The sequence below is a fragment of the Dama dama genome, chromosome 5 (genome assembly GCF_033118175.1).
Source record: "Dama dama isolate Ldn47 chromosome 5, ASM3311817v1, whole genome shotgun sequence".
Taxonomy (NCBI): domain Eukaryota; kingdom Metazoa; phylum Chordata; class Mammalia; order Artiodactyla; family Cervidae; genus Dama; species Dama dama.
Window position 1 is genome coordinate 58,508,692 of NC_083685.1, and position 9,885 is coordinate 58,518,576.

General features: G+C 42.7%; 1 long non-coding RNA gene across 1 annotated transcript in view; it reads left to right on the plus strand.

Annotated features, from left to right (window-relative positions):
* The window catches only part of LOC133056754 (uncharacterized), a 50,846-nt gene extending 41,194 nt beyond the window's left edge, over positions 1 to 9,652 (plus strand). Inside the window, exon 3 of the long non-coding RNA XR_009692904.1 lies at positions 9,442 to 9,652. This is a non-coding gene — a long non-coding RNA (uncharacterized LOC133056754). The remainder of the gene's footprint in view (positions 1 to 9,441) is intronic.
* Positions 9,653 to 9,885: the final 233 nt, after the last annotated feature.

Consider the following 9,885-nt stretch of genomic DNA (forward strand, 5'->3'; position numbering starts at 1 on the left):
AAACACCTACTATGTGCCAGACATTGTCCTAGGTGCTAGGGATAATAGTAAACACAACTAAAAAATTACCCTCAAGAAGAGGGTACTGAATAAACAGGACAAATAAGTAAAATATTTAGCATAGATGATAACAGTAAGTGTGAAAGAGAAAAAATAAATTAAAAAGGAAAAGAGGTACAAAATATCAAGGATTGAGGAAATTGAAATTTTAAATAGGGTGGCCAGGGAATGCGTTAAAGAGAAGTTCATTTTTTGAAAGATGTGAGGGAGCTAGCAGAATGATAAAGCATATTAAAAAAAAAAAAAAACTTGAGAGCATAAATGGCATCTTCTAGGACCCACAAGGAGGCCTGTGCAGCTGCTGCAGAGAGGGCAGGGGAGAGGGTAGGTGATGAAGAGAGAAAGGGGCCACCTTGCAGGTGATAGTGAGCAAGTTGTCTTGGGCTTTAAATAATGGGAAGTTCGGAGCAGGTAAACAGCATCACTCGCCTCCAGTGTTTTCAAGCTAACTCTGGCCACTGTGCTGAGAATGGCCTGCAGTCTGATAAGAGTGGGCTCAGAAAAAGAACCCATTCTTGGAGGAAATGGAGCTGTGAGAATAAACTAATTAGCCTAAGAATTGTGCTGCAGAAAGGAGACAAGAAGGAGTCTATAGCTAAATGGAGGCGTGGGATCAAGAGATTTCTTTCTTAAATTTAAGTTGGGCAATATTATTGCTTGTTTATAGGCCCAAGGGAAGAGTGAAGTAAGGAGGAAGTCAATGATGCAGAAGAGACCTCTAGACGAGTGAGAGCGTTGTATGTCAGAAGGAGTTGGGGATTGCCCAACAAAAGAGGTGGGCACCAATACAGCTGGTTTTGTAAATTTGGTTGTAGCAGCCAATAATAATTGTTTTCTGATTGTTTCTATTTCCTCAATGAAGTAAGAATCAAGGTCATCAGTTGCAAGCTGGGAAACAGCAGGAGAAGGAAAGAGGATTGAGTGAGTGAGAAGTGATAATCTTGGGGGTGGCTTAGGGTGACTGGACTGGGGAGGGGAGGCAGGAGCAGTACCTACTGGACCCTGAAAGGGCAGTGATGAGTTTGCAGTGAGACCAGCAAGGGAGGGAGGGGTTGGATTTAGCCAAGTGGGCACTTTCCCACATAACCACTGCTTGAAGAAAGAAAAGCAAGAGATTTGAACATATGCCCAAGGAATAAGTTTAATGAAGAATAACAGAGCCAAAACTATGTCAGAAGGGAAGTACCCTGGTGGTCTACCTGGATACTACCCCCATGCTTTCACTGCTGAGGGCTCATGTTCAATCCTTGGTCAAAGAACTAATATCCCATGAGCCATTTGGTGTGGCCAAAAAAAAAAAAAGGTATGAGGAGAGTGAGGGTGTGGAGGTTCTGGAGGGGTTGAAAAACCACCTGTATCTGGATATTAGAGAAAATGAAGTGGCGTTGGAGTGAAAAGCGCTTGAAAATGAGTTATGGGAAAGGCAGTGATGTAGTCTAGATAACTTTGGAGGTAGGTGGCTGAACAGTGTGAAGGACAAGCTCCTTGGAGGGAGGCAGTCAAGGACCCAAGAACTCACAATAAAGGATCATCTCAGTGATAATGAAATGACTGAAGAGGTGGGCAGTGAGGCAAGAGCTAAAATCTTTAAGAACTCATGGGGAATGACCGGGAGAGCTGTAGGTGATGACAAGTTGGAGGCATCGTGGAAGAAGTGGCAAAAGTATGAGCTTCCAGGGCTGCCCCCGTGACTCAGCGGTAAAGAATCTGCCTGCAATGGAGGAGCCGTGGGAGATGTGGGTTCGATCCCTGGTTTGGAAAGATCCCCTGGAGGAGGACATGGCAACCCACTCCAGTACTCTTGCCTGGAGAATCCCATGGACAGAGGAGCCTGGAGGCTACAGTCCATAGGAGTCACAAAGAGTCGGACACGATTGAAGTGACTTAGCACACACACAGGCGTGAGCTTCCAAGGAGTTAGCAGGTTTAAGAAAGAGGAGAAGGCACGGTATGGAAGTGGCCATGAAGGACACAAAGGACAGTACCACTTCTGGGCTTAGGGACAGGAAACAAAAGCAGTCACTGCCTGAGGCGACTTTAGCAGATGTAGTGTTTTCAGGGGAGTGCTGGGTTAGAGTTGCAGCAAGACAAGATTGAGGATATAGAAGACTTTGTTCTGTTTTTTTTTTTTTGGTGGCACTGCACAGCTCATGGGATCTTAGATCCCTGCCCAGGGATTGAACCGGGCCCTTGGCAGTGAGAGCTCAGAGTCATAACCACTGGACTGCAAGGGACGTCTCTAGGAGACTTGTTGATACAGACTTGAATTCTGGTGTGCTCAATTGCTCTTTGCAATCCATGGACTATAGCCTGCCAGGCTCCTCTGCCCATGGAATTTTCCAGGCAAGAGTTCTGGGGTGGGGTGCCATTTCCTACTCTATGGGATCTTTCCAACTCAGGAATCGAACCTGCATCTCTTGCGTCTCCTGCATTGGCAGGCAGATTCTTTACCACTGATCCAGTTCTGGAGGTTACAGCAAAAGAGACTATGATTGCAGAGGAAAGAAAGATTGGGTCAGGTTATTATAGGATTCACAGAGGGAGTCAGTGCTAGAGTAAAGTAGCGTGTTCTGGGAGTCTTGACTTTCTCAAAGTTGCTGAAGTGAATAGTGATGGAGAATATGAGATTTTTCCTAGGAGATTCTGGGGCAGATAAAGGTGCAGAGGCTGAGAGTTCATTGAAAGTGAAGTCAGGGCTCCTGCCCACAGCAGGTAGAGCTCTGAGGATTCAGAGTTCAGTCATTCTGATGGTGACTTTGAGGCTGACGCAAATGCAGTGGCACCAGGGATCCTGGGGACTTTGACACAGTCGGCTGATGCAGTGGGACCTTCGTAGCAGATGGAGGGAAGTTCTTGATGGCCTTCCATCGGCATGGGCAAAATTGTTTTCTCCATCTAAAAGATTAACAAATGTAACCTGTTTCCCCTGGAGTTCACTCCTGGGAGCCCACATGTCACTCTACACAACCAGGAGGGAGGGATCGATGGATTTCTTTTCAACAAGAAGATGAGTGTTGCACAAACCACATAATCAAGGCAAACTAGTTAATTTAAAAAGTTACTGGGGACTTCCCTGGTGGTCCAGGGATTTAAGGCTCTGAGCTTCCACTGCAGTGGGCACGGCTTCCATCCCTGGTTGGGGAACTAAGATCCCACATGCCACACTGTGGGGCTCAAAACAAACAAAACCAAAAAAACCCACTTAAGATTCTTGGTTTTGTTGGCATAGAATTTGAGAGCTGAATCATTCTGAGATGGCTTAATATGAGTTTCATTGAGATGACTTTTTCATGGAAGACGTGCGCTGGCTTATTAAGTTGGAGCCCATTTTAGGGGGGCTAGAAGGGTTTCCCAACACAGGCAGATTATCTGTGTTGCTGACTGTCCTCCCCACAGGGCACTGATACCAGTCAGACCATCTGGTGGTTTTCTTTCCATTACTTCTGCAAAGAAAATGTTAGTAATAAATTGAGGAATTTAAGACTGAATATTTTCTTTTTTTGGGAGAAAGACATTTGGGATGGAAAAAAAAAAAAAAAAAAGGAAAACACTAGAGGGTGAGGGAAAAGGGATAGGACATCCTTTCCTTCTTTCCAAATCAGAAACAGCTTAGAAAAATAAAGTGATACAACATCCAGTCTATTCCTATGCCTTGAGGCATGAGTGTAACTAAACCATTAGGGGATGCAAATTGAATCCTCTCTGACTAAAATTCAGTGTAGAACAGACTCTTTGGGCCACACGTAGACACCACCCACTCACAAACAGGCTTTTCCTCTGAACATTCACAGGCAGGCTCTGCTCAAGCAAGGGGAAAACTTTGACTCTCGGGATGATTAAAAATGAAGAAATACTTTAATTTTCTCCTTAAGTTAGCTGATAATACATTGAGGATGATATCAGCTTTATTCACTGAAGTTTGAAAAATGAGACATCTGATTAGCTTCATAGTTTGTGAAAAACAGTGCAAGTGATGAGGAATAGATTGCTTGCTTCTTACTCACTGTTTGGGGACATGGAATTACACTGTTGTCAGACAGGTTTGTCCTGCCTCCACACAAATGATGGATAGAATGGAAGCATTCATTTACTGTAAGCTCCTGTGACTCCTTACAAATACTATTGGGAATAGTGCTGCTGTTCCTTAAAAAAACTAAAAACAGATTACCATCAGATCAATTCAGTCTCTCAGTCGTGTCCGACTCTTTGCAACCCCATGAACTGCAGCACGCCAGGCCTCCCTGTCCATCACCAACTCTCGGAGTTCACCCAAACCCATATCCATCGAGTTGGTGATGCCATCCAACCTTCTCATCCTCTGTCGTCCTCTTCTCCTCCTGCCTTCAATCTTTCCCAGCATTAGGGTCTTTTCAAATCAGTCAGCTCTCTGCATCAGGTGGCCAAAGTATTGGAGTTTCAACTTCAGCATCAGTCATTCCAATGGATATTCAGGACTGACTGCATTTATGATAGACTGGTTGGATCTCCTTGCAGTCCAACGGACTCTCAAGAGTCTTCTCCAACACCACAGGTCAAAAGCATCAATTCTCCAGCGCTCAGCTTTCTTTATAGTCCAACTCTCACATCCGTATATGACCACTGGAAAAACCATAGCCTTGACTAGATGGACCTTTGTTGGCAAAGTAATGTCTCTGCTTTTTAATATGCTGTCTAGGTTGGTCATAACTTTCCTTCCAAGGAGCAAGTGTCTTTTAATTTTATGGCTGCCGTCACCATCCGCAGTGATTGCATCTGCAGGTAATCACAGATTGCCATATGTGCCAGCAATTCCTTTCTGGATATACACCTGAAAGAACTGAAAGCAGGATCTCAGAGATAGTTTCACGCTCTGTATACTCAAGTTCCGGGGAAGGCAATGGCACCCCACTCCAGTACTCTTGCCTGGAAAATCCCATGGACGGAGGAGCCTGGTGGGCTGCAGTCCATGGGGTCGCACAGAGTCGGACACGACTGAGCGACTTCACTTTCATTTTTCACTTTCATGCATTGGAGAAGGAAATGGCAACCCACTCCAGTGTTCTTGCCTGGAGAATCTCAGGGACGGGGGAGCCTGGTGGGCTGCCGCCTATGGGGTCGCACAGAGTCAGACACGACTGAAGCGACTTAGCAGCAGCAGCAGCATACTTAAGTTCATGACAGCATTATTCACCATAGCCTAAGGTGGAAGCAATGCAAATGTCCACTGATAGATTAATGGGTAAATAAAGTGTGGTATATACATACAATGGAATATTACATAGCTTTTAAAAAAGGAAGGAAATTCTGACACATGCTACAACATGGTAGTATCTTAACGTTATGCCAAACGAAGTAGGCCAGACACCTAAGAACAAACACTGTACAACTCCACTTACCTGAGAGGCTTAGAGGAGCCGAATTCATAGACTCAAAGCGGAAGGGTGGTTGCCAGGGACTCGGGGAGGGAGACTGGGAAGTCATGATTTAAGGAGTAAAGTGTTTTACTTGGGGATGATGAAAAAGTTCTGGAGATGGATAATGGTGATGATTGAACAGTAATGTGAATGAAATTAATAACACTGAACTATACACTTAAAACTGGTTATAATGGTAAATTTTATGTTACGTGTTTTTTCTCACAATTGAAAACATGCTAATGGTTCTATGGATTTGCCTATTCTGGGCATTCCATATCAATGGGATCATACAGTTTTGTGATCTTTTGTATCTGGCTTGTTTTACTCCCTATGATGTTTCAAAGTTCATTCATGTTATAGTATGTGTCAATACTTCATCCATTTTTATAGCTGAATAATCTTCCATTATATGGATAAACCACATTCTTTCTAGGAGCTGGAGGGAAGAGGTAATAGAGAGTAACTTTTAAGGGACATGTAGTTTCTTTGGGGGAGTGATGAAAATGTTCTAAAATTAGATTTTTGCTATAGTTGCACAATTCTGTGAATATACTAAAACCACGGAATTGTATATTTTAAAAAGGTGAGGTTCACAGTATACAAATTATATCTCAATAAAACTTATATAAAAAAACTGAGGGGAAAAAAAGAACCCCTGATGGCATCCTAGATGCGTTACCCAAAGACTAGAATCTATAACAAATACGGTGGAAAAGACACACATCTAGGGTCAGAAGGTCTGGGTTCAAGTTATGACTCTGGCATTTGTTTATGTGATTTTGGCCAAGCACTATGCTCTCTGAACTTTGCGTTTATGATGTGTAAATTGGAAAAATAAAGTAATGCTTACTTTGTAGGGCACGGTGAGGACCAAATAACAATGAATATGAAGGGCTTTTTAAACATCTGAGTTGCTGTTTTAAAATTAGCACTAATTAGCGTGCAGGGGGTATGTGTGTAGGGATAGGAGAGAGTTACCTTGTGTACAAAGAGCTGCTGGATAGAAGAGAATTGGATTTATCCTGAGTCATTTAAAGAGCAGAACTGGGAACATGGATATAATTTAGAAAGAAGGCAGGTGCTGAGTTGGTAATATAAAGACCTTTCCAAAGGAAGATTCTGGATGAGTACCCCTCACTGTCAGTATTAGAATAGAGCCTGGAGTCGTGCTTCCCATGGGCTGCTTCTTTCCAAGCTTGAAACATATCTCGGTTTTTTCTAATTGTCAGACTTTTTTCCCTCTATTTTTCCCAAATCTTAACTCCAATGTTTTTCCAAAAGTATGTATCTTCTCCATGACAATCAAGTCTTTTTGTTAAAGTATTTTTTTAAAAAATTCATTTATGTATCTGGTTGCACCAGCTCTTAGTTGTGGCATGTGGGATTTTCAGTTGCAACATGTGAGATCTAGTTCCCCATCCAGGGATCAAACCCAGGGCCACCTGCACTGGGAGTGTGGAGTCTTAGCCACTGGACCACCAGGGAAGTTCCTTGATGGTCAAATCTTTACAAATGCAGCCTTTCTTTACCCCCTGGCCCCTTTTCTTTTCCCAGATTCCTCTGTTCTTTTTACCTTCATTCTCCATTCTTTCTAATGTCCACCGGGAATGGAGCAACAATCCTAGGGTGCTAGGCAGTGGTTCTCAGTGCTTAACTATACATTGTAACCACCCTTTACAAACTATTAATGCTTGGATCGCACTCTTAGAGATTCTTAGATGTCTAGGGTACAGATTGGACATCAGAATTTTTAAAGCTTCCAGGTGATTCCAACGGGCAGCCCAAACTGAGGACACTCTGTAGAAAGAATGATTGTGTCATCCCCATGTAACTCAGCCTGGGGCTCAGGGGACGGCGACATAGAAAGGTTTAGTTTTCCCAGCTCCTTCTCTCACACATCTTGGGCTTTGTCCTGTCACCAGCTGCCTCTAAGTAGGTAAGCAACAGCTGCAGGTGAGTCTGGAACAGATGTCAAGCTGAAAATTCATTCCAGCAATTACTGTCCCCACAAAGTCTTTTCTTTCTATTGAAAAGAAACTTGCCTTCATATTGCTATAACTAAAAGTCAAGCAGAACTGAACTGTGCTTCAGTCAGTCACCCTGGGGCCGCAAATATCCAAGCCAGCACTGGAAAGAAAGGGCAGGATTTCTGTACATGGAAAATGTAAAATTGCATACACGTATTGTTTCCCAGGTGGCGCTAGTGGTAAAGAATCTGCCTGCCAGTACAGGAGATGCAGGAGAATCAGGTTCAATCCCCTAGAGTAGGAAAATGGCAACCCACGCCAGCATTCTTGCCTAGAGAACTCCATGGACAGAGGAGCCTGGCAGTCTACAATCCGTGGGGTCTCAAAGAGTCAGACATGACTGAGCATGCACAACCTCTAGATAAGATTGAGTTCCACATCCATTCCACAGGACAGTGATTCCTTAACTATTTAGGTTGTACACTGAAGATGGGTAGCATAATTATTCCTGTGCTTGAACATACTGAATTGATGAGAAATTTAGTATTTCTACGACAGTGGGAGGTAGAATAAAAGAATCAGAATGTTCAGTGAGAAACTTAATCCTTTAGAACTGAAGAATTTACTAACAGCAAAAACAAGACACTTTAGGGAGGAAATCTCAGTTTAAGGCCTTCTAATGTGAGAAACTTCAAGTATATTGGATTGCTGACACCTCAAACTTTCTGCATTCAGATGCTCAAAATATTTCTCTCTTTATGAAAACTCCTTTAAATATTGTCTCGAAAAATTCTGTCCACTCAGGTATATTTGCAGAGGTGAATAATACTTCAATATGTTTGTAAAAGCCAACTGCTTGGCCTATGGCCTCACTGAGGGTGAATATTATCACACTCACACCAAAGAAAAGTATCTATCTTATTTAAAAAAGAAATCTTTCATTTTATGCTCTATGGGAAAGTTTAAAATAGAGAAATATTATTTTCCTTAGAAGGCCTGATAAATAATTCAGACTAGCTATAAATCTTAATGAAAAAAAATCTTTTTTTCTTTTTCAGTGAATCTCAGTCCTCTGTAATGGAACACAGTTGCTCTTTGACTGTTCCACATCTAATCACAATACTTTCTGGAAACGGCCTCTGATTTCTTTCTCTTTCTCATCCTCAATCTTTTGTGGTTCTGGTGAAATTTATTCTAAGGGTGGACATGTGACCCAAGTCTGATCAACCAGGCCAGGGATGGTGATTAGTTCAGAAACTAATATCAGGCACATGATACAAGTTGGACCAATTAGAGACAACAATGCTAATTTCAACATCACCGGTATCAGCTTGGTACATTTTCATACAGGTTATCATTATAGGTCACTGGGGCTTAACCTTGCTTTGAAATCCTGGAAGTAAATGTAGGACACATGCCTCAGAGTTATCCCACCCAAGGACAGAGGAATTGGGTCTTTCCCTCCACCTCCCATCAGTCACTGGTTGAGCGCTCCTGGTGGAAGTCGGGGTTCTCAGGTGGCACCAGCGGTAAAGAACCTCCTGCCGACGCAGGACACATAAAGAGACAGGGCACGATCCCCGGGTCAGGAAGGTCCCCTGGAGAAGGAAATGGCAACCCACTCCAGTGTTCCTGTCTGGAGAACCCCATGGACAGAGGGGCCTGCTGGGCTACAGTCCACGGGGTCACAGAGAGTTGGAGACGACTAAAGCAACTTAGCACCCATGCACTGGTGGTAGTGGGAGGGGATCATTAATCCCTTACATCCTGGGCTTGAATGATCAGAAAAAGCCCTCAGGCAAAAACACACATTTGAAAGTTGGCCCTGTATGTACCCAAATAGCAAAGGCATGGGGAATATGGGTAAGGTGTATCTGTCTTCTGCCATGAATAATGATCTTAGTACAATATCTTATTCCAATTTATCCTCCCATTTAGTAAATGTTGGCAACTGATAATATATACTCATTCAACAAATATTTATTGTACCATGTACTAAGGTATATTTATTGTGCTAGGTGCTGGGAATTAAACAAGGTAAAGAATATCCCATCCATTAAGAAGCTGATAATCTATAAACAGAGACAAACAAGTGAGCAAGAATGAATTGCTGGGAGAACACGTATGAGAAGAACCTAACCTGGAATGTGTTTTCTAAGCAATTCCTAAACTTTTGGCAGCAGGAAGACTACTGGAAGAAGATGAAAAATAAATTAATAAATAGGTGACAAAGGAGGAAAGGAAGTGGAGGTTTCACTGTGCATCCTTTTGTTTTGTTGCATTTCATACAATGTGCATGTATTATGTATTAAAAAGTTGATGTTTAAAAAGAATAATTGTTTTATTTAAAGGAATAAATCTAGTAAGCATCAACTAATGAATAAAATTACCACTGTGCTAGTAATCTAAGTGCCTGTGAAGTGTGGAAAAAGAACTGGGGGCATAGGTTCTGTTTGGGTGAT